Source organism: Acanthochromis polyacanthus, chromosome 5 (genome assembly GCF_021347895.1).
Source record: "Acanthochromis polyacanthus isolate Apoly-LR-REF ecotype Palm Island chromosome 5, KAUST_Apoly_ChrSc, whole genome shotgun sequence".
In the NCBI taxonomy this organism is placed as follows: domain Eukaryota; kingdom Metazoa; phylum Chordata; class Actinopteri; family Pomacentridae; genus Acanthochromis; species Acanthochromis polyacanthus.
The window spans coordinates 17626064-17651043 of NC_067117.1; positions in this window are offsets into that span (position 1 = coordinate 17626064).

Consider the following 24980-nt stretch of genomic DNA (forward strand, 5'->3'; position numbering starts at 1 on the left):
CCAGATAACTAATAAAAGAGAAAGTAGTCTCAGATTGTTCTGCCTGAAGATAAGATTCTTCAAGTGTTATACAAATCAGAGCATTATGACAAATTGCAGATAACAAAGTTACCTGTAAATTATATCAAAAATTTCTCTTCAAATTCCACCAGTAGATCAGACACTTATTATACGTCACACTTACTGAGTGACATCGTTCAATCCATTTCACACCCATCCCACAGTACAATGACACCTCGCAATGCTGATTAAGTGCATTTGTTTTTTTTCTGTTTCACTTTTAAAAGAACATCCAGCTTCCACCGGACAGGAGTTAAGATCAGAGAATTCAGCCAGACAGTAAACATAGCAAAAACATTGTCATACATTATTGCTAATAAACCCTCAGGCTAGCTCGCTTATTAAAATGAAATAAGCTGTGTCAAGATGCGGTCAACAGCAAAATAATTTCTGCTGTTTGGATCAGAGGGTTTTTTTCTGAACAGATTGTAATTGGGTACTGATGGAGGCAGCTTTTATGTGGTCACAGGTACAATATAATTCTGCCATACTTTCTTGTTTTGTCTTGTTGCAAATCATTTTTGGAGAGAGTTTAAGTAGTAATGCACTTCTCTGAAAGGGTCTTGCTTCACTTTCATGTCCTTCACCTTTTTTCAGCATGTGCATGCTCAGTCACCCTGTTGTAGGTGTTTCAGTAACCAGAATATGGATCAGATCAGTTCTAGCTGGATCTAAAATAACTCTTTATGTACTGGAGGAGGCGGCTGTCTCTAACTTCTATGGTCACGTTGATTATCTGCTGAGTGTTGACTAGTCACCTGTCGATCTAAATGTGATCTGGACCGAAGGGAAGGATTTCACCATGTACGAGTGGAGTGTCTCAAAACAGGAGTTTACAAAATTACCTCACAGGAAAAAGATGATGGATCTGAAGGAGACGTTGAAGGTTAATCCCAAACAAGAAGAAGAAAAACAAGAAGGTGTCTGGAAGAGCCGCACCATCAGATGTGAATGGAGAGACTGTGAGAAGATATTGATGGGTCAGGGTCTATCTGCTGAGGATGAGGAGGATGAAGTCAGCTCTACAAACAGTCCTACACTTCCACCAGCCACTTTTGAGATGCAGAGAAAATCACCTACTGTTGTAAAGAGCAAATGCAAACCAGACCTAAACTTGCAGAAGAACAAGCATTGTTGAGTTGTTATTGCCCTGCACTGGTTAAGCTTTGAGAAAAACACAAAACAGGCGCTTCTCTGTATTGCTAATGCCAGGTCAGCTACAACAGGTGTTCACTGTGGGATGCCTCAGGGCTTGGTGTTCAGTCCACTCCTTTTCACTCTATACATGCCCCCTCTTGGCCAACTAGACTTACCAATTTACATTTTAAAGCAGATCTACTTGAGCTGTGAGTCTGCATCAGCCAAAGCAATGTATAGCTGCTTAATTTGCTTGCAGGTGAGTGTCGCACAATTCTCTGCCTTCCATATGGATACAATAGAGATACTGGTTATGGATGTTGAGATTGCAAATACTGAATTACCAAATTGTGAATCCGTTTCCTATTTAATCACTCAGCGCTATAAAAATCTGGGAAAATATGGGTGTCATTTTTAACACAACCTCAGCCTAGACAAACATTTTATGCCAATGTTGGAATTTCAAATATTAGACCATTAATTTTCACTACAATATGCAGAAAAATGTTACTCCCACATCAATAACTAGTTGATTAGAGCACTGTAATGCCATGATCTCTGGGATCAGTAAAGCCTTCCTGCCTCCAACTGGTCCAAAATTCTGCTGACAGGATTTTGACCAGGTTTTTTTTTTTTTTTTAAACAAAATTAACACATTTCATCATTGTTGGCAACAGTACACTGGTCACCTGGTCCCTGAGAGGTCTTGTCCCACAAACCTGTCAGATGTGATAATGCCCTCAATCCCTTTCCTGAGCCTGGTTTCGCTCTCAAATCACCCCATACAGACTCAATGGCCTCACATCTGAACATATTGGATACCATTTGGCGTTACCTTTCACTGTGCAGGGTAGTTTGATAACCCTTAAACAGTCCATCAACATCAAGAATTGATTCTGTGAATTTGTAGCCAAAGGTCATCTGCTATTGTCATCACTGACATTTGCCTTGTAACCTGTGGTGTATTTTCACCCAAACAACAACTTTCTCTTAAACTTAACCAAGTACTTTTGGTGTCTTCATTTAACTAAACAGCAAGTAAAACTAATAATCAAGTGAAACTGAGTAAAATGAAAGCAAGTAAAAAAAAAAGTTCTGACATTGGATATGCAATCGTCAGCCGTGTGAAAGTGCTTGTGTAGCTCTTGGTTCCTTTCCTTTTGATTATGCTTGAACTTTATTTTGTTAAGGTGCTATATAAATGAATTGTATTGCCAGAACCCATTCTTTTCAGTTGCATTCTCTTGAATACTCTTTTCTGCCCTTCACACAGACGAAGACTTCCCAAAATCAAAATGTCAAAAATTTGAGTCCATGGCTCTTCTCAATATGTTTATTCTTTTTGCTCAATCTGTCTCTCTGCATCCTCTTCTTTGGTCTTTCTTTATACCATGGACATACTTTTTCTATCGCTCTCTCCCTCAGCCCCTCTGTCTCCCACGCACACACAGACACACACACAAAGACATGTCCTAACCTCCACTGTCTCTGCCTAACTTCCTTATTTAATGTGCTTTGGATGGTTCCACTTGTGAAGCTGAATGAACCAGCGCACTCTTCTAGTCCTAATTGCCTGCTTTCGTCAGCCCTTCTCTGACACACACACACACACACACACACACACACACACACACACACACACACACACACACACACACACACACACACACACACACACAGTTGTGCACCTACACACTCCCTATGAGGTGCTAGCGCCCAGTGTGGCTAGTGGCTAACGATGCACAGCTACAAAGGCAGTGTTGGGCCCCGTTACTCGGTTAGCCAGTCTCTGTGCAAGTGCTCCCAGCAAGCGTGCTGGATTTTAGGGTTTAGTGTCCCGCTGAGACAGAATAATAAGTGTATGTTTCTAATCTGTGTCTATGGCTGTGTGCACGCATGTGTGTTTGTGTGCAACAGCAATGCCGGAGAATAATGAGTGTGTGTTGCTAATCTGGGCCCTAGGAGACTACCTCTCTTTGCTCCTCGCAGTGTCTCAAATCAGCGGCCTCTCTCTCACTCCGTCTCCTCTCTCCTCCTCTCACTCTCTGTATGTAGGCTAATTTAGCACTGGCTTTGATGCGTTCTCCTGCGGGCCTGCGTTTCTCATATCCAAATGCAGGGATTAGCCGGCTTTTATTCTCCAAAGCCCATCTCATCCTGTTCTCCCTTATTCTGTCTGCTTGCCGTCTCTCCGACCCTCGGAAACAGCAGCAGGGACTTAACAACCTGACAACAACTGCTTTGTTGTTGTGTTTTTGTGTATCGGTTGTTAGCTTAGGTACTTAGCCCTTTGTGGGCCTGGTATTTACTTGTACGTTCTGGGGATATGTGTCAATAGGGAGTGGGATGGAATGGAGATTTGCCAGGGATGACAGGAAATAAAGATGAGTGGAGGTGAGGAGGAATGAACAGAGGAGATGGAAGAGGAGAGTAATTTAACAGCCACTATCTTGTTTTAAGATTCATTAGAAGGAATAATGGGAAATTATGTGGAACTAAGTTGCGTCTCTGGGTGACATCATGAATCCCTTTGTAACGAGCTTTGTGCGGGTATTTCTGCATGTTTGTGTGTGTGTGTTTGTGTGTGTGTGTGTGAGAGAGAGGGAAAGAGATGGCAGGTCTCTTGGTGATATTCTAAATCCCTTTGTAGAGACAGGGACTGTCACTTCTGAGCGTGTGTGTGATGAAAGTGAGTGTTAAGCAGCAGACGCAGCCAGCATGCTCCCACAGAGACAACGCACACATGCGCACACACACGCACACACAGACCCACACACACGCACTTAGATTGAGAAAAAGTCTCTTGATGATCTTTCAACAGATCTACAAGCAGCTAGGGCACCTCTGGGACTCTTCACAGACTTCGACACACACGTACATACAACATATACGTACATATATATATACACACCTATACAGCAGGTAGGTGGTGCTTAATTTGTTTATTAGGATGACAGAGATGGGAATGTAGATCCCAGCCTAAACCATCCTCATGAATACTGCCATATTAAGCACACCTGTTAATAGTACTGATTTTTTAGCACAGACCATAAACACCCACTTTCTGTGCTACAAGTTTTGGTAATAAAATGCAGAGAAAAAACTAAGAATATCCCAGAAGTCACATGATCTTTAGCTGATGAGGGTTTGAGGAACCAAAGTGTTGCTAACAATGCAAGTTCCAGTGGTCAGGACAGTGCAAGACTGGTCTTCTGATAATTTGTACTCCAACAGCAGGGACTACCAAGAGATTTTCCCACATGTACAAATTTTCTACATTCTTTTATAAGTATAACATATTGGTATATTTATTTTAACCCCCCCTTCACTGAGCAAGATATACATATGTAAAGTATAGTTACACCGACTATAATGTGGTTATAAGAAGCTATAAGTATTTATTGTCATTGAAGTCTTTGTAGGAGAAGTTATACTTAATTGCTGAAAAAGTGTAAATTACTGAACACTTAAGACTTTTGTAACTCATCAAAAAACCTTAATCCATCACAACCAAGCATTGTAACAAATAATGTGGTTTTACCTTGTGCTCATTTCAGCAAGTAATTAAAGTGTCACGTGTCCCTATAATGTGTCTTTCAATTTACAGATGAAATATTGCAAAGATGATTTATTTATTTTCCATGACTGTATAAAATATGGTTTTAGCGCTGTACTAAATGCTGAGCTGCGATTTACTGCACAGCTGTGAATGAGGATGTAAGACCACTACTTTCTATCAGTTCTAACTTTCTCTGTGAGTCTGTTTATTAACTAGTGTATGTGGTGAGTTTATCAGATAATATCGAAATTATTAAGTTTCTGGTGCCGAGCTGCAGCCAGGAAATGGCTCTGAAGTGACTGCTGGTAAACATGTAGTCTCATTTAGCTACTTGTCAGTCAACATTTCATACTCGTTTGACAACACAAACAGAAGAATGTAAATGAGAGCAGATGTATTGAGAATTCAGTTGTATTTAAATGTTGTATATTTGAGCACAGAGAGCAGGAGAGAAGCAAACGGATCTAAACACTGGAAGATTTTATTTTGCACTAAAGCACAACAGGAATCATCAAACACAATAACACACCAAGCCCTTAAAGTTTTAAGCACATCTGAAAATAAAAAAACAATAATTAAAATATATTAAAAGAATATTAAATGGAAATAAAAGCATAGTGTACAGTACTGGGTGCTGATTGGCTCAGCACCCGTAACATCAGTCTCCTCCGTCTCCATAGCATGCGTTCAGCATAATAACTTCTTGCCTTTGCCATGTCCATTTCACATCGAAGTCTGATCGCTGCGCATAGTGTTGCTCTGCGGTGGTTTGTAAGGTTTCTAAGATTGTGGGGAGGGTTTATAAAGCCATAAAATATATATAAACAGTAAGATAAATGTAAAGTCGCTACTTCGTGGAATTTCACCTTCGAACCAAACCCCTGCGATAGATGAGGGACCACTGTATTGTTACATATTACAAAAAATCTACAGTGGTTGCACCACATCGGAATGATTCCAGATCCTGCCCAGCCATGCAGTCAGATGACACTGGCATTCTGATAATGTACAGATGCATCATCGTCTCTAACTTCATCAACTCTTCCAGTCATTTACCCTATCATGCCCTGCCTCTTTCATTTAGTCTGTCTCTTTCTCCCAGTCATTGTTGTGGCTTGTGGAGCCTCATGATTCTTTGCTTTGTGTTGACTGTGATTGAGAGTAACCTCTGACCTCTCCAGCTCTATGGAATTCCATACATGGTGCGTCTGTGACCCTGCGACCTTCAGCTGCGCTCCGATTCTATTGGCTGAAAGGCTCCCTGTCCTGTGCAGCAAAGTGCCGCCAGTCAGAATCAGGGGTCAAAGGTCGAGGCTCGTGGAAATGAGGCAATGAAGTACGGTTGGCCATATACAGCAAAGTCACAATACCATCATTCTGTACACACAGTGGTGCACGTGAGAAAGAAAGAGCAAGACTGTGTATGACAGACGGGCAAGGGAGTGTAAGAGAACAGAATGCAATCCGACGACGGGTTTTTGCAGAGTGACATGATAGTGACTCTGTGATTTCTGACCAGAAAGGTTTTTTCAAAGTTTCAAGCCAGTCTCAAGTTGGAAGGGACAGAGCTGGTTATTGAAAAAACTTCATATTATTATTGAAGTTTTGGCCTTTTAACATTGTACTCAGAAAATTAATCTAAAACTAAGGTGGGAGACACCACTTATTTTGGGGATAAAACCCAAAGCTCAGGAAGTTCACCTGAAATATTGTGAATGTCATTCTGCACGCTCTGATGAATATTTACAGCCAGCAGTTATGGGGGAACAAGTTTACCATTGGCTTTTGTCTCTGATCACACTCTGGTAAACTGGGCTTCATGCTTGCTGGTGTGCCTTCCATTAACAATGATATTCATTTCAGAGATCTCAGAAATTTGTTTGTTTATATGTACAGTTTCATGATATCAACCAGAAATGTGGCATAAAGGAATAACATCCAAGTAATACTTAACTGCAAGGCCACGACTCTCAAGTGTGAGCTGAAATAATGCAACATATGTAAGTCAAATCCATATAATTGGTGTCACTCAACCAGTACCCATTTTAAATATCCAATATTAAAACTCACTTACACTTTTCAATGGAATGTAAAAGCCACAGCCATTATTAACAAAGCATAATGTGCAACATCTTAAATCCACATCTCACATTCAATTTGTGTTTTAGAAAAATCTTTGCATATATTAGTAATAAAATAACACACACCTTATACTTGACTCATGAAATGTGATCCCACACTCAAACTTATCAAAGCTCCACCTGTTTATCATATGATATAACGACGCAATAACGTCAATGTTCCAGACTGTCCAAAAGTTTCTGTGATTTCTCTGTAGTCAAAATGTACATCAGGTAAGCCGAACCAACCCAGCCCCCAAATTTCTGTCTTTGTCAGAGTGAAACAGCCTCCATCTTCCAGACAGAGGCAGGTGGGGGTGGAGATGAGGTTGTCAGCGGTGGCAGCACCTTGCTATGGAACAGCCTTGATCAAGGCCCTTAGTTGGACATGAACATGGAACGCTCATCTCCCCAAACCGCTCAGCCTGTGACACTGTTACAGGACAGACTGACAGACAACGCCTTAACTGTCTCTCTTCCAGGCCTTTGAATGTCCTTTAAAACAGGCAGGTAAGGAGAGTGGAGGAGGAAGAGAGCAGTCCTCCTTCTCCTTGTCTCGAGTCTGACAGTTCCAAGACAGCTTCCTCTCAGTTTGGTCTTTGCACTTGTCTTTATTCCTTCCTCCTTTAGGAGAAACCCCCCTCTTCCTTTATCTGTCTCCTTTTGCCCTCTTCAAGCAAAAAGAATGATCTCATAGATAATCACACACACATATACTTCGAGCCCTTCTTCGTCCTCTCTCTTCCATGCAACTCTGTCTGGCTGGGATGAGGCTGCCTCCTACCCCCTCTGTCCTCCCATCCCCGCATGCTGTTTTCTGTTGCTTCTCTTGTGGGATTACTGCTCTCGGAGGGAGGGAGCGAGATGGAGCGCTGGAAAGGGAGAGGAGAAGGTCCAGAAAAGAGCCCTAAAATAACTGTCATGCAAGTGGACAGGCAGTGATTAAGGATTTAACTGATCATCCTGCGGCTGACAGTGAACCAGCTATTATCTAGCAGGAATCAAACGCTGCTCAAAGCCCTGGGAGGCTCTCTGCGCCTCTCAGCATCTCTCAGCTCCTCTCAGAGGCCTGGCCAACATGAAAGGAGACGTCAGGGTCTGGCAGCTGACAAGCCATACAGAGAGAGAGAGAGAGAGAGAGAGAGCAAGAGTAAAGTAATGAGATCTTTATTTTGGCCGTTACCTCAGGGACTGTTGATCTGTGTTGTGGTGATGTGCAGCGGAATACAAAGACCCGCTCTGTTTGTTTATGTGGGAACTCTGCCTGTGTGCGTATGTGTGTTTGCACATGTGTGCGCATGCTGCATGTCACTCAAAATTAGTGGAGTAAAAGTCATTCATTAATCTTGCGCCGCCCAGCAAATGACAGGAAACCAGATGCTAGCAGATGAATAAAAGTAAATCTTATTGAGACTGTGGTGAGAAGATAATTATAGTCAGGAAGAAATCAGTGAATCGGTCTTGTGTGTGTGTGTGTGTGTGTGTGAGTATGGGTATCTGTGTTATGTTGGTGTGGATACGCTGTTTGTATTCTTCTTCATCAAAGGCCTTTCCATTACACAAGAGACTTTACACTTGATCCTCCTGCTGATCTCCCCGCTGAAGTATGTGCTTCTGGATGTTTGTGTGTGTGTGAGCATTGTGCACCATGCAGCACCTTGTTGTGGTGAAGTCTTTGCACTGTAGTAGTTCAGATCTACTTCCCAGATGTGTTATATGCAGCTTGACACCAGCACTGGGATAATGTACACACCAGGGAATATCAATTCATGAGAAAGCCATAAGTGGTGCTGAAATCTGAATCAAAGATTTAACAAGAAAATAAGACCTTAAAAGTGTAGTTTTAATAAATTGCAACACATCTAAAAAACCTTTGTCCACAAATGTTCTGAAATTAAATCATTTTTGAAACTCACAATCATATGCAGTATCGCGCATTGTTCAACAGACAGTTTTTTCTGGCATTTTGAGGACCACTGAACTCTTTTGAAAAAAAGAGTTTTTCATTTGCGTGAAAGAAAATCCTTGTTTTTTTGGGCAGACTATTTTTTTCAAACTAACCAGAAGAGGCAAAAGTTGTAAACATATTATTCAAATACATTGCATGAATTAAGTATTCCTGTACAATTTCTGGGCTGCACAGTGGAGTAGTGGTCAGCACTTTTGCCTTGCAGCAAGAAGATCCCCGGTTCCAAATCCCGGGGTGGGCCTGGGATCTTCTGCATGGAGTTTGCATGTTCTCCCTGTGCATCTGTGGGTTTTCTCCGGGCACTCCAGCTTCCTCCCACAGTCCAAAAATATGCTGAGTTTAATTGATTATTCCTAAATTGCCGTAGGTGTGAATGTGAGTGTGATTGTGTGTCTGTATATGTAGCCCTGCAACAGACTGGTGACCTGTCCAGGGTGTCCCCTGCCTTCGCCCGAGTCAGCTGGGATAGGCTCCAGCACCCGCGGCCCTAGTGAGGGTGAAGTGGTGCATAGAGAATGGAAAGGATGGATGGATGTACAATTTCTTGTCTGCATAAATGATGATAAACCGTTTTCAATCTTTTTTTTTTTTTTTTGCAAATAACTGCCTTCAATAAATAAGGAACAAAGATCATCAGCCAAAACAAGGACGTGCCACAACCAGAAACCAATTTTTTCTTATGCAGAACAGTGTCATAGATGAGATAACGGGTATAGAACATGTGTGTTTCAAGTTCATAAAACAAACAAGACCGTAAGCTAAACTTTTAGGTACATTAATTCAGGTAAAAATTTTTTTTTTCTGATTACTGCTATTTTACAGAGCTGCATAAAACTCTCAGTATCTGAATCTGTTCCTTGTATAGCTCTGACCTGTGATCAAGATAAACGTAGTCAAGGAGAGGTGTTGAACAAAACAGCACAATTTAGTTTAATGACAGAAAGCATTTGCTGGCAAACCGTATGTGTGCGTCTTTTAGCTGTGCTAGGACTGAATGGCAACACCGCAGTCAGCTTTCTGTTCTTCATGTTCTCAGCGTGCCTTGTCACACTGTGGTCAAAATGTGAGCATCCTTCACACAAGATGCCATTTTTCTGTATCGGTTTCTTCTGTGCTGTTGACACTATAGCAGCGCTGCATTCCTACAGCGGCCTTGAACTTGCTACTTCTAATTTTCTCAGGGTCTTCAAGCACCACTGCATTTACTGTGCTTTCGCTGCAAGAACGCACACACACATGCGAGCACATGCACGTTCATAGAAGCTCACTCGCTCATGCACAGATGAGTGCTGTGTTCCTTCCTGAGGTCCCTTCACATATTAGACCAACTCTAATAATAAAAGAGAGAGGAGTCAGAGTGGATCCTTTGAGTGTTCAGTTGAGGGCGGGTGACCCACTTATCCATTCCTCAGGCTTTGTCTGGGCCTTTGGGTTAACCCCACTTACCCACTCCCCAGGCTTCTGCCGGGCCCTGGAGTGAAGGCCGGCTCCTTTTCTCATCAAACAACTGCTCTTAATAAAGGCCAGGGCCTGGGGAGCCTGAAGCCCACGGAGCCTGTGCGTGTATGTACACACGCATACCGACGTATACAACAGTGCACTCAGAGGATCAGAACAAAAAACCCACTTACACGTCCTCAGTAGTTTTTTGCCCCAGTGTCGAATTTGTTCTAAACCTTTATTGTCGTTTGTGATATTGACACACAGAGTTTCTGCTTATGTGTTTTCTGTAAGGGTTAATCTGTGTTTGTGTGTGTTTCTCCTTCTGTGCTTCTGTATCTGTGTGCATATCAGCTTAGAGATCTCTCTCTGTCTCCTCCACCACCAAACTGCATTTGCATTTTAATTATGTCAATGTTTGTTCAAAAGCATGACAGGCGCTCAGACATGACAAAATGGAAATAAGGGACTTAAACTGGGGAATTACAGCCTATTCGCTCATGTTTTGTGCGACGCTAACATGATGTAGATCCCTGTGTCCCGCATGTGAAACCCTTCTTTTTCACGCCTCTTAATCCTGCTATGGGGGTTACTGAGGAGCCTCACTCGGGAACCTTAATGGTATCAGAAGCTCAGAAAGGAATCTATTATCCGCCATCAAATTTGCAATGTGCCATTCTTTCTAAAAGTATTGTTTCATGATTTTTTCTTTTTGTGTAACATTTCTCTCTTGCAACTCCTGTATTGAATGTGTGCACTTATATGAAGTTCCATCTTCACTCCCAATTCCCTTCTTCCATTCTCATGTATTATGTACGTCTGTTAGGCAGTCTGCTGGCAAGATCAGTATCATTTGCATGTTGGAGATAGCCTATGGCTCAGCATAAAGACAGCAAGGAGAAAGTGCTGCTGTGGCTTTGTCAAAATGGAATAAAGCATTTGCCAACACATATGAAACTTAAATAGTGGGACTCTTTTCAAGTTTTTCTTCTGATCCACTCTGCAGGCTAAGCTAAGCTAACCACAGCCTGATTCCAGCTCTTTGCTTACAAGCTCCTTTAGACTGATTGTTTACGTCTAAAATAATCTTGATATGCATCAAACTTCATGCTATCAGTTTGAGATTTTAGCACATTCCTCATACAGCTGTAGTCTTATATCTTAGCTTAAAATCACACAAAGCACAAGCGCCTCAACACACAGACATGAGCAAATTCTTTATCTCTCATGTTTTTCGTGAGGTGCAGTATATTTACTTCTTGTCTGTGACCAAGTCCTGCCAATGCTTAAAGTGTGACATGCTAAAAAATGTCATGCAAAAGTGGCCCAGGTGGGGTGAAAAGTCAGTAAACTGAGTCAATAATATCACAGCCATGCATCTAAAGTATAGTGACATTAGTTACTGGTCATACTAAGTGAGCATGTAGCGGTGAAACGTCTGACTGATAAAAGGGATTTTTCTTTCAAGCCATGGAAAAACACAGTTTTAAAAAATAAAATTACAATAACTGAATTCCATTTAGCTTCTTTAGTTTCAAGGTCCTGGTATTAGTTTGCTGTCACGCTGTCATTACTTACTGGAATACAAAAATGGATGGCAGCCCGGATTTATGTTATCAGTCACAGCCACAGTATAAATACATTTAGATGTGTAAGTTCTCTGCTGCCATCAAAATGTGACTTGACTAGATGTAGACTGAAGAGTTAAAATTATTTTTATCAGTTCTGAAAATGTCGATCTAGCTAGGTTCTGTTAACTAAACTTGAAAAAATAGATTCACTCAAGTTAAGATATGAAGTTAAAGCAACGCTGTAGTTTTACACAACCAGACAAACTTATTTTCCTTATACATTTTCTTTGTTTCAAGGTCATTTTTCATTTAACATGAGGTGAACTCGCAGCTGCAGCTTCCATTATGTATCAGAAGGAATCCAAAGACGACATGTGCGGCTGCTTCCATTTACTGTGTTCAGTAAGAGGCTAATTGTACAGGAGTGTGGACTGAATTTATTAACCTTCATTGTGGTTACTGGTGTTTTCACAGTTATGGGAAGAAAAAGTCATGGCTTCGTTTTAACATGTATTCTAGACACATAGCAAGTTTGCATCATGAATGGGTTCCTCATAGTAGAAAAAAAAAAGAAGAGTCTCCAGAGAATTGTCTCAAACAGTGAAGGTCTGCTATTACGCCAGTTTTGTTTCTTTAAAAAATAAAATTAATTAGTTCAATGAGCACTCAGCAGCAAATTAATTCAATTCATGTCAAGTAAAGAAAGACTCAAGGTAGAGCAGCTCAAGTGTTAAATATTTAAATTAAGCTAATAAGGAAAGATTAGTTGATTCTACTAAATTCCTCCAGTCAGTGTCTGTAGTAAATGAATGAATGAATAAATCTACTGAGCAAAGGTATGTTTGTTTGTTTTTTTTAAAAAAAAAAAGACTTGTAGTGTTTATTTGAAAGCTACATAGAACACAGATTCACAAGCAGCATCCTGAGGTGCATAACAGTTAAACAAGGGAGTACACAAAGTTACACTGAACTCCTGACACGCAGTCCTCACTACACTTTATAGCAGCCTGTTTTTCCTCCTCCTCTTCCATCTCTCCTGTGAGTGGCAGGGCCAGGATGGTGCTTCTGTTGTGTGTAATAAATGCTGTTGTATTGAGCCCACAGGGAAACCCTACTCTCCTCTCCCAGCCATTACTGTCTAATGGCCAGATGATGGGAGAGACACACACAGAGCCTGTCACAGACAAGCTGATATACTGTCCCGCGATGTGTGTGTACATGCATGTGCGTGTGTGTGTGCGTGGCGCATGTGTCATATAGAGGCTGATATACCACCTTGGCCCCTGGGCAGAAGAGGAGGAGGGGGGGTAACAGTAGTAACTCACTCGCAACCTGATCAAGCAGTGATAAATCTTCTGAAGCCATCCTGTTTCCTGACACACACACTCACGCACACATGCCTGCACACACACATGCACACGCCTGCACACACACACACGCACACACCTGCACACACACATGCACACACATATAGCTCCACCCTCTCACTCCCTCTAACCCACTGAACCCTTAGGGTGACAATGAAAAGGATACGCACATCACTTAAATTGTCCCCTATACGTGCATTACATTACAGGGGAGCTGTTACGGTTGTGACTCACAGGGGGAAGCTCCGATTTTCTCTCTCTCTCTTTTTTTTTGCCATTTAAAAGTTTTTAAGCAGAGGTATAAAAATCACCCTCATTTTCTTCCCCTGACCAATAGATTTTAATTGGATAATGGTCACTTTCTGCGGAGTAAAACGCGTTAGAAACATGTCGTTTTTAACTGTTAGGCAAGCAGCCTTGCTCGTCCCTTGGAGCACCAGACACACTTTCCACATTGTAATTGTTGAATAGAGGTTTTGTTGTATCTTTAGAGACTAAAGAATGGTGAAAATGTGTCTGGTGCTCAGGTGGTTTAAAGATCTCAATCTTTTCCTCATGGCTATATTTTGCGGGGAATGTATCGATGTAAGTTTGTACTCAAATAGCGCTCAAGGACCAACAGTTTGAGATGTTCTAGCCAGTTCTACTATTTGTCAACCGTACTCTTTTCATATATTGTATGTGAAAAATATTTTTGAATAATATTGCAGAGAAGTTGCTGGTATGCACTGATTACTTGCGCTTGTGAAAGGACAATAAAAGCTTCTTTTAATTAGTTATTTGAGTTATTTGTCTCCTTCTGAGTATTATGTTATGTGTAGAACTGAGTTTATGCAAGTGAAACTGTTTTAACTTTTCAGGCAACATGCATACAGTATTTCATTTTGTTGTCTTGCTGAATGCTAAAATGCCCTTAATGAATTCCAGACTTGGAACTCAGACTTCTTTTGTATCAGGAGCACAGTGGCTGTCAATAAAAATGTTTTTTATTAATGTGTACATGCACGTAAGCGCATACACACACAGATACACACACACACAAGCCATCTCACACACACACACACACCCTCAGAAACACTAGAGAAAATACAAGGACTGGACAGTGCAAGGACACCAACCCACTTCAACTACAATTAGACCAACCTTGAGAGGCACTGGTCCTTTCTCCTCATCCAAGCTTAAAAAATAATTTGAATACCTATATAGCTCAATAAAATTTGCTTGCTTTGAATGGAAAAATTCATAAATACCCAAACATTTTTGATTGCACCGCTTTAAAACCTTGTTTCTAAAGATAAACACTGAAAAGATCTTTTAAAAAAACATTGCTTTGACTTACTTCACAGCCTCCATCGAAGCTGTTTAAACAAACCCGTTGAAGAAGCGGATTGTGCAGACTGACAAAGGACTCGCAGCTTGTTGAATAATATGTATTTTTAACAAAAACAGATTTGATAATAAGCATACCATTCTTTGTTGTATCCTGCGGAGACTGATCACATGTTTTGAGCCCCAAAGTAATAATTTTCTCCCTAATGATAATCAGATAAAAGCTTTACAACCTTTTCCTTATCTAACTTTTGAGTACTACGATAGCCATTGCATTCTGTATGCCAAACCTCTTTCAGACGTCCGCTCCTTTCTCGAAGATGTCAGTCTGGGTCGGACAAAATAACATTTCTGTACCACTTTCAACACGTCACAAATTTAAACTGCATACAATTGCAATGATAGATTTGTATGTGCAATCAGTATACTTTGAGTGTGAATGGGTTTAGGGAAGACTTTTTCCACATTTCAGCATCAGTATCGGTCCAAAAACATTACAGACTGATCACAAATCTCATCTACTTTACGTTACAGTTTCACTTGCTTTCGTCTATTAAGTACCAGTATCATAAAAATCAAACTTACAGCAGCAAAGACAGAATCTGTAACAGGCTAATTTAATGAGGCTAATCAGTAATACATGTAATCCAAGTTTTGACAAATTTTATACAGGAACTACAGTTTGCTGCTTCCAGCTGTTTGTAGGAGTCTGTTCTCTGAGTTTATTAAATACATGTAGCATCAGACAGCAGCAGAGTCCATACAGTGCCTCCAAAGCAAGAGAGTTGTGCATATTCAGGTACATGGATCAGCAGGGTAACTTCAATTTCATGGAGACAGGATCGGTCGAGGTCCAACTGCAAATCACACTATGCACCTTTCTTGACGTCAGATAGGTGAAAGGTCACACACATGCTCATATTTTAAAGCAGACGTCCTCAATCCTAATCTCCATCACAGCTGCTGGGATGTTTCTATTTTGTTGTTTCGAAGCTGAACTTATCACACATGGCTATCGTTTAGGAAAACTAGACGGTTAGTTAGGATAGTTGGACAGTTTGATAAGCCTCTCTGTAGTTTAGAGTTTGTCTTTTTATTCATCGTGTAGAGGGAAATTTATTCAGGTCCCACTTATTATGTCATTTATCCAGGTCATGGTAGTAATAAGAGCTAAGAAACCTAATATAATAATCATCATAAAAAAAAGAAATCCTAAGAGCTTTAGTGGAATGTAACTTTTTGGTTTTTCTTTTTGGATGTTTCACTTCTCATCCAATAAGAGAAGTCCAGCTATCTTCCACTTAAGCACTTAAGATGTTTTATAATTATTATTGCATTATTATGCATTATACATCACTTTATGAAGATTCCAATCTTGTGTGTATGGGGGCTGTTTCAAAATTTATCTAGTGTGATATGAAGCAAGATGACGTATAAAACCCATGGATGAATTAATAAAGAGGGATACTTGCAGACACTCAGCCTTTCTGCTAATTTTCCTCATGGCCACTCATGGTTTTTGGAAAATCCTGTAAATGAAAAGATTTTGTTCAGTGTTGCTGAATTGGTGATATATGCAGCATCTGAAAAATAACTGTTTACAAAGTGATTTTTTTTTAAAATCAGAACAAGTCAGCTTTATTTTTAAACAGTTTTTATGTGTAACCTTTTGGAAATATGTTCATATTTGTCCCATCAGACCAGCAAATCATTTCCTTTATTTCCTCCAGAGTCATTTAAATGCCTGTAGGCAAACTTCAGGTGAACTATCTTGACTATTTATTCTTCCGTCTAGATACTCTGCCACACTGACCTGGTTGATAGAGTGATGCTGGGACAGTCATTACTGCAGCAGGTTCTCTTGTCACTGCAGAAAACTTCTCTTAGAATAACTGTTTCCTGTCTCCTCACTGACCAAGATCCTTTTCGCTCAGATACTCATTTTGACTGGACTCTAGGAAGAGTTGTGGTGATTCCAAACAAAGGTTGAGCCACAGTGTTCATACAAGCAGCCAAAGCTGTAGAAATGGTTTTGCACCCGTTTACCTCCCCGTTTTATGACGGAGGTGTACAGAAAGGTTCCTTGGACTTTATGACTGTGTTTTTGTCCTGACATCACTGTGAATTATAGGATGTTATATACACAGGTGTGTGTCTTTGTAAACTTTGTCCACTCTGTTTAGTTTGCCACAAATGGACTCAGTCAAGCTCCAGACACATCTCAAGGAAAATTAAACCAAACAGGATGCACCTGAACACAATTTGGAGCACCACAGTAAAAAATAATTTAAAAATAAGAACAATTAAATTAAAAAAAAACAAAGTTTACAGACAGTAAAGGTTTTGAAGAATTTATGATTCGACGATATGTACAGTATAGGGTTCTGTGTCTTGAAAATCAGTTGTCCAAGTAACTGCCTGTCCACCAGTGACACATAAAATTTGTTCAGCTTGTAGCGAAGACGTGAAGTTGCCTGTCGAGGGTCACATGTTTGTGTGTGTGTTCTGCTCTGTCTGGCCCGCGACAGTCTTCCGTCGTAAAGCTCCTGTCTTACCTGAGGATTAGGTGGATCAGACAATGATTGACAGATTCTCTTCTTTTACGCCTCCCCCTCCTGCCTCCTCTTCGAGCAACGGCATGTTTGGGGTTATGGAAGAACACAAGTGAGAAACCATGACTACAACACACCCGAGAAAGCCTGCTGAAAAATAGAGGTCTCCTGAAATATCACTGCGTGTGTTTACACCTGCAAAAAATAAATAATTAAATCATGCATTTTGTGTCCTTAACCCCTATGTGCATTTGCATGTCCATGTATTTGTGGCCATGTATGTGAACGACTGTGTGTTGGTTACAGAAGATGAAAGGTGTGCGTGTTGAGCTCTGCTGTCAGTCCCTGCCATGTTTTACAGCCTGTCCGCTCTGCACAGTGATTAGAGCTGTCGACTCTGATGTGATGACATGGGCTGAAACCACAGCAGGGGAGGGAGAGAGGGAGAGAGAGAGAGAGAGACAGACAGTGAGAGGCAGTTTGGGTGTCAGAGATCAGAGAGAAAGTTTGAGAGAGGAGGTTTAAGAGAGAAGGTTGACCTTGACAACAGCTGCAGCAGCAGCGCATAAAAGTGAGAACAGGCACCGGACCATGGCTACAAGCCTGATAGTTCAGCATGCAAGTCCCGACCTGCAGACCTAAAGCTCTCAGCCCACCCATTGCTTACTTAAAGTCAGCATACAGTAACACCTTGTATGGCAGGGTAGCAGCCAAAACTGATGGTGTTCATCCCACATACTGCGCATTAGCTCAGTGAATTAAACTTTTAAAAGCAAAGACTTTTTTGTGTGTGCTTGAGAGCCTCAAGGAGGGCATACGCATAGTTGCTCACACTTCTTAACACATGTGTACTTCACAGGCGCCCCCCTCCCCTCTCTTTCACCTTTAGCATGTCCCATTTCCATATGTTCTTAATCGGGCCGGAGGGAGAGAAGAAGGAATTGGCAGGGGGGGGAGCAGTACTCCAGTCCTTTTTGGGTTTAATGTCTGCTCCTGCTCTAATAGAGGATAAATAAACACTGCTCTGTTTTGGAGTGTGCAGCTCCTATAGACACACACAGACACACACACACAGACACACAACCTACCTTCTGGTTGTGTGTCCAGTCAAAGCTAATACAGCAGAAAATGGCTTGCTCCCCTGTCCTCCCCGTGTGCTGGTGCTGTTATTACTGCAGCCTAATAAGGCCCAGATGCCTAATATTAGACGTAATCTGTCAGAATAGTTTTGTTTATGTAATTTAATTTTTCCAGGCAGTTGTTTCCAATTAGGTTGTTTAAAATTTTTAATTGAATTAAATGGGAGCTATCTACATGAAGAGAAATGGCAAAAAAGTCCTGGCCAGGGCCACGGTAGACATGTGGGAACAATGTTGTTTTGGTTTCTGCGTGTGTGTCAATGTGTGTGTGTGTGTGTGTGTGTGTGCACCATGATACACACCTATCATTACAGCTTTCCCATTATTGTCAAGCCTCTCACAAGTAAGGGCTGCAGCGTCTATGGTAATTATGACGTTATGAGGTGGCAATTATATTGAAACGTGTTTGACTGTCAAACGCCCACCACAATGACATGTCAGCCCGTTGAGATGGGCAGAAAATGGTTGAAATAGAGAGAATGAAAGAAATAATGTTGAATGACTGCTTTGCTAAGAAACTGACACAGAACAAATTCTAGGCGAGAAATAGAGCCATGTACTGCACAAGGTATCATTAAGTAAGCTTTGGTTATGACAGCCTAAAATAAGGCTTACTTGTAACTTGGAATGTGTAACTTTGTGTTGAAATTTTAAAGTTGCTGTTTTTATCTCATTAAGGCATAATTACATCATATTCTAATTACATTCTCTGGCTGAAAATTGACCACTGTTTTCTTTGACAGTCTGAATTGTGACAATATTACTAAAATTGAGATGTCTTGACCTCACCTTAATTTCATTTCTACTCAGTGCACTGATTTTTATAGTAATTGTTCTTTGTTACCACCAGGGGCACAAATGTGCAGATATGGATGAATCCACTTTCCCTGGGCTCAGGCCTGACTGTAGAGTCCACACAGTATTGTTAATAATTTGCGTATTTGCCTTCTACTCATTGAAATGATCAAAGTTGCTGCCATGCTCCAGCTCAGTGATAGATTGGGTAAGTAGTGAGTTAGTATCGGGTTGTTGGGTGATACTTTGTGGAGCAGGCTGTGAGGGCAACCTCTAAAATATCCTGAAGAAAGAAAAGACGAGCGCGTGTTAGAGAGAATTCCAGAGAAAAAAGAGGGGGAAAAAAGAAAAACAAGGATCCCTTCAGCAGTCAGTGCAGTGTTGCGTGACTGGTGTTTCATAAACACACACACACACACACACACACACACACACACACACACACACACACACACACACACACACACACACACACACACCTACAGACGTGCACCAAACACAGACATCGCCCAGCTATGAATTGTGTCCTGATGTGTTTTCTCTCATTGGTAACTGTAGTATGGATGATTTAACGCTTAACTGCAATCAGTGTTAAAGCGTTCCACAAGGCTCACTCAGACATAGCTGCTGTGTGTGTGTGTGTGTGTGTGTGTGTGTGTGTGTGTGTGTGTGTGTGTGTGTGTGTGTGTGTGTGTGTGTGTGTGTGTGTGTGTGTGTGTGTGTGTGTGTGTGTGTGTGTGTGTGTGTGCGCCTCCCCCAGCCATAACAGACTCCTGGGCTGTTTAGAGAGGCTGGCTACAATGCGGAGGACAGATGTGGAAAACCCCTGGCTCTCCAGACAAGGGCCTCCTTCATCCCTCCTTCTCCTGTCCTTCACTAAGGCAGAGGGATGGAGTTACTGAACTAACTTCCTGGATTACATCAAACACCCCTCTGAAAGCAGGGCAGCCGAACCTCCCACCTCCTCCTTCTTCTCTCTATCACTCTCTGCCTCGCTCTTTCTCTTTAAGTCTTCCTCTGCACAGAGCGTATCTCTCCATCTTTCCATCCAGACGCACGCACAAACACAGCAATGTCCGGCTCTGTCTACTCTGCTGAAACACAGGCCCATATGGTCTTTTTCTACTCTCTTTGTGATGAGGTGTGCCTCTGCCTGCATTTCAAGAAAACACTTAGTCATTATGACATCATCACAAATTGGATAAAAGGCAGTGAGACGCACTTTAGAGACATCACAAAGAAAAGGATAAACTGCAAAAAAAAATGGAGAAAAGTTTGACACAACTATGAGAAGAAAAGCTTTGCAGTTTGACAAGGGATCCAGCAGTTGAATGAGTTGAAGCATTAAGCAGCAGGTGTTTGTGCTGTGTAGAAGGCATGGCCAGAGCAGCGAGCTGCAGAGGGCAGTCAGTAGCCACTGAGCCACGGAACAAGTTGGGGATTGGGATTGGTTGTTATCTGCCCAGCCGTCTGCAGCTGTATTTACAGCCTTTGTTTGTTGTTCCCTAAGCAGTCGCAGATATGCGAGTGTGTGTGTGTGTGTGTGTGTGTGTGTCTGTGTCTGTGAGTAAGTAAGTGTGTGTTTGCTGTTCCCTCTGCGGCCCAGGGAGGACTGGGAATTTTCTGTGTCAGTGCGTCGGAGGATTTTGGCTGGAGCTTTGTTGATCCTGTCTTTGTTGATCCCGTGTTGTTGTAGCGAGGGGGGCAAGAAGATTGAAGCATTAGCCATGGCAGCCAGGACTTAACCCTCTCCCTGCCCCCTCTCTGCCTTTACCCCACCCCTGAGCCTGGCCACTGGGCAGGGCTAGACACCCCCTCTGACCTATCCCAAGTAGTTACTAACTCCTGCATACAAACAGTGCGAAAATGCTCTTGGTTCCCCTCTTGGTTTTGTGTCATGCTCTCTGAAGCGAGCCAACTTTCAATTATTGTCCCGCTGGTTCACCGAGGCACCAGTGGCTAGAGGTGTGTGATGCTGAATGTGTGTGTTAACGCTCAGTTTGTTTGTGGCTGTGAGCCAAGTGATCCAGACGCCTTTATGCTTGTCTGACCAGTTAAGAGATAGCGAGTTGTGTGGGTGTATGTTTGTATGATTTGAGATAAAGCCTCTGCTTTCATTAAACTACACTCCTCCACATCTGATGGGCACCAAAGTCTTGGCACTGTGTTTTTGGCATCGTAAATGCACATACATACAGTGACTTGTTTTAAATTGACTAGTTCTCAGACCTCTGTGAGCTGTGACCTATCCCTTGCTGAGCATCCTGAAGGTCAGGATAAAAAGTGCTCCATCTAAAGTGGAGTTGAGGCTGCAGGCTTTAGCTTTCCAGTGTGACCCTGCAGTTCCAACCCAGCAGTGGAAGACACACTGCTCTGCTCTACAGGAAAATCCTAATAACACTGGAGCAAGAGGAAATGACGAGAAGAAACTTCAGCACCTTGCATATAGAGAGACAAATAACTACAGAACCCTCTTTTATTTGTTGGAATAATTGTGTTGGAAACATAATGATGTGTAGTTTAATTAAACTGTGACCAGAGGCCAAAGAAGTTCAATCCACTTGGGTTATCTAGACAGGTGTAAGCATCTGTGCATATTTGTGTCTTTCCTCTTCATCTTTTTTTAATGTTGCCCAGGCTTGCCAAAAGTGTGCTAACACACAGTTTTCAGTCAATACAGATAGAACTGAACCTGGCCCATAACAGTGCCTTTCAGACTGAACATGCCTGATATATAGACCTGTACAAGAACTAGACAAAGTGATATTTTTGCTGCTTCTTCTAGAAAGACAAAGCCAACATACTTGCAATACAATACAGCAAACTGGAAGCAGAGAACATATATGGCTTCTACAAGTCTTTAAGTACACTACAGTCACCTATTACCAGGCAACAATATAGAATCCTTAGATAGCAAAATCTACTAACCTCTTGATAAAAACACATTCTCAGTATTGACCAGATGAACTGGGAAACTCAAAATATCTGTCTCTACTGTTCTTGTCCATCGAGTTAAAATGCAGAACACAAGATTTCACCGGCAAAATCGTGATGCTCCTTCAGAACAGGAGGATTTTGAATGCTTTTATCTGTTGTCACAGGCATATACTGTATATAAAAGATGGACATAGTTATTGTGATGTCACAAAGTGGTCTTTGGATGACTGATTTGAAGCCTCGTATTTGGCTGTTGCCATCTGGCTTTTTTGAAACGAGTGAGGATGCGATGACGAGAGAGGATCTGACTGAGTACTTGAGGTTACGATGTACAGTTATACAACATCAACTTGTCACTGGGATAATATCACAAGGATCCCCACCCTAAAACATGCAAAGCTTGATCATCAGTTTTCTTCTAAATGAGACTGTAATTTACAAAATTACTATGCTGTATTTTAACATTCTTATAACTGGTGATTGAGACCTTAACCTCACTGGCAAAATGTTTCCTTATGTAGCAGATCAAGGAATAAATAGGGTCATTTTCTTATAGTCTTCTATACAACCTGACTAGTTTTGGCAACCAGAGATGTCACCCTCTGGTGGCTGTTAGGGAAAAAAAATGCAGTTATAAGAGATTTCACTTGGCTTCACTTTACAGACTCAGAAGAAATGCCCTTCTTTTAGATACAATCTATAGGCTGTTCCTGTGAAGTTTACACCACCTCTTGACCTCACCTGCTCTAAATTCTTGCAATAGAAAGCTGCTTGACTGCAGTTTACATCAGTACAAAGTCAGTACAAAGTTGCATGGGTAGTAAAACATGAAAAAACTAGCACAGGGAGTACAACAGTAGTTAATAGAAAGATGGGATGAAAATAAAGCTAGATTGGATCTATTTTCTTTTGTACTCGTGGTAATTTTTTTGCTTGACTTCCAAGTTGTCCGATGCTAAATGTTAGAAATAATGTAGATTCAAGGCACTTCCTTACTGCTGTCACTTTTTGGATATGGAGGCTAAATCCATCTTTTATCTCTATTTGATGTTCACAATAGTGTCAAAATGTTTCCATGATGAAACGGTCTTCCCAAATCATTGACGGAAAGTTCCTGTTTTATTTTTGCAGTGTTTGTGTTGTAATGCAGCAACAAGTGGACCTTTGTGCAACACACTGGCTTAGGGTAAGGTTTGAAGGGTTTGTTGCAAAAACTAAAATCTTTGGAGATGAACAATGGAAAGGAAGTGGATTGAGAAGAAGCAGAGCACTGCAGACAGGTGGAGCAGGGGGAGCAGCAGGGAGAGGGTGAACCAGTGGCTGAACTGGAGGAGAGAAACGTTTGGAATGGCTGAGGATAGTGAGTAGGGCGAGACAGGTTCTTGGTGGTGGAGGAGAACAGTGAGCAGTACAAAGAGGGAGCATGGATAAAGATGGGAATGATAGATGGCTGTTTAACAAAACAAACTGGCTGGCACATGAAAAAGAGTTGTAAGGTACAGGGAAACAGATGGTTATTATAGAAAAAGGTCTCAGAAAGCCAAAGCAAACTAGGTAGTTGATTTGATATGGCCTAGGTGCTGCTACTGATGACAGAATGATCTTGTGATGATTGAGAAAAAGGTAGAATTGATATACTACAGGATCGGGCGAGGTAGTGATGAGCAGGTGTGCCAGCCACAGGTCACACAGGAAGGAGTGACGACAACCACAGCACACGTGAACAGACATGAACGCACACATCGACACACAAACACACCACACAAGTCTATCTGGCACATCTGCTACACATACATGGGCAGTATTTTTACATCAAACATGTTAATTTTCATTATTATGCCCAAAATCAAGTTGTTTTCACTGTAATTAAATTTGTGAGACAGCACAAAAATCTAATTCCCAGTGGTTGTTTCTACAAAATACATAAAACACAAAAAATCCTGAACAATTCCCAGTACATTGTATTATCCAGTTACATGGCATCACCTTTATCATTATAAATGCAATCACACTGAAAATACTGAGAAATCAAACACCCTGCTCCACACATCAAACAGTTCATAGCAGGGATGGAAAATAAGAACAGCCTCTCAAAAAATGTCCTTTGCTGCATTATGAGTGTTGAAAACACCCGTTTTTGGCATGTTGACTATTGGTACAAAACTGAAATATATGGGCCCATTTTTAGTTTTCCCTCAAAACTCTTTCTCACCCTCTCCTGTTTCAAATAAGCTTCCCTCCTATGGCTCTTCCTCTCTTGCCAGCAGGCACAGCAGTCACCTGCAAAGGATTAAGGGGGTGCGGAGGTGGTGGGCTTCTGGTTATTGTGTGTGTTATGGTTGTTTGTGTCTGTGTGCTTGGTGGGTGGTTGTGGTTTGGTAGGTGTTCAGTGACCTACATAGTCTCTATTCAGACCTTGACCTGGCTGACACATACTGGTTGATCTCGCTGTCTTGCTCAGACTCGTAGATCTCATGTTCATCTTTTAGCGGACACCTTCTGCAGTCCTGAGACACGCTGAGATTTAAATGCGCCCTAATGATTTATTTAGAACCAAAATAGGGTAATGCTCCAGTTTTTGCAATTTTAACAGAGGTTGTCTTGCATGAAGTAACTATAACTTTGTGGCTACAATGAACACATAACATCTGTGGACTGCTGATGCTGTATCACTGTACTTCCATTACACTTAAGTGGGATTTACACCATAGAGCTCTGCACTGCAAACATAAAAATAGACCACTGTTTTATTTATGTATTTTTTCCACAATGTATGCACAGCCTTTTTAGAAAGCAGTCAAGTGTCCGTATTTTTTAACCCACAAGAAGGTTTGTGTCAAACAGATATTGATTGTCTTGATCATCCCAGGTGTATTTATTTGCCAGCTGATAGCTGCTTTGTACCTTGATCCCTCACAGACTCTGCTATTGTCTGTCATCTCACCCATTATACACAAACTCAGTGAAGTTTCACAGCGCTGTGCTGGGTCCAGAAGCTGAAGACA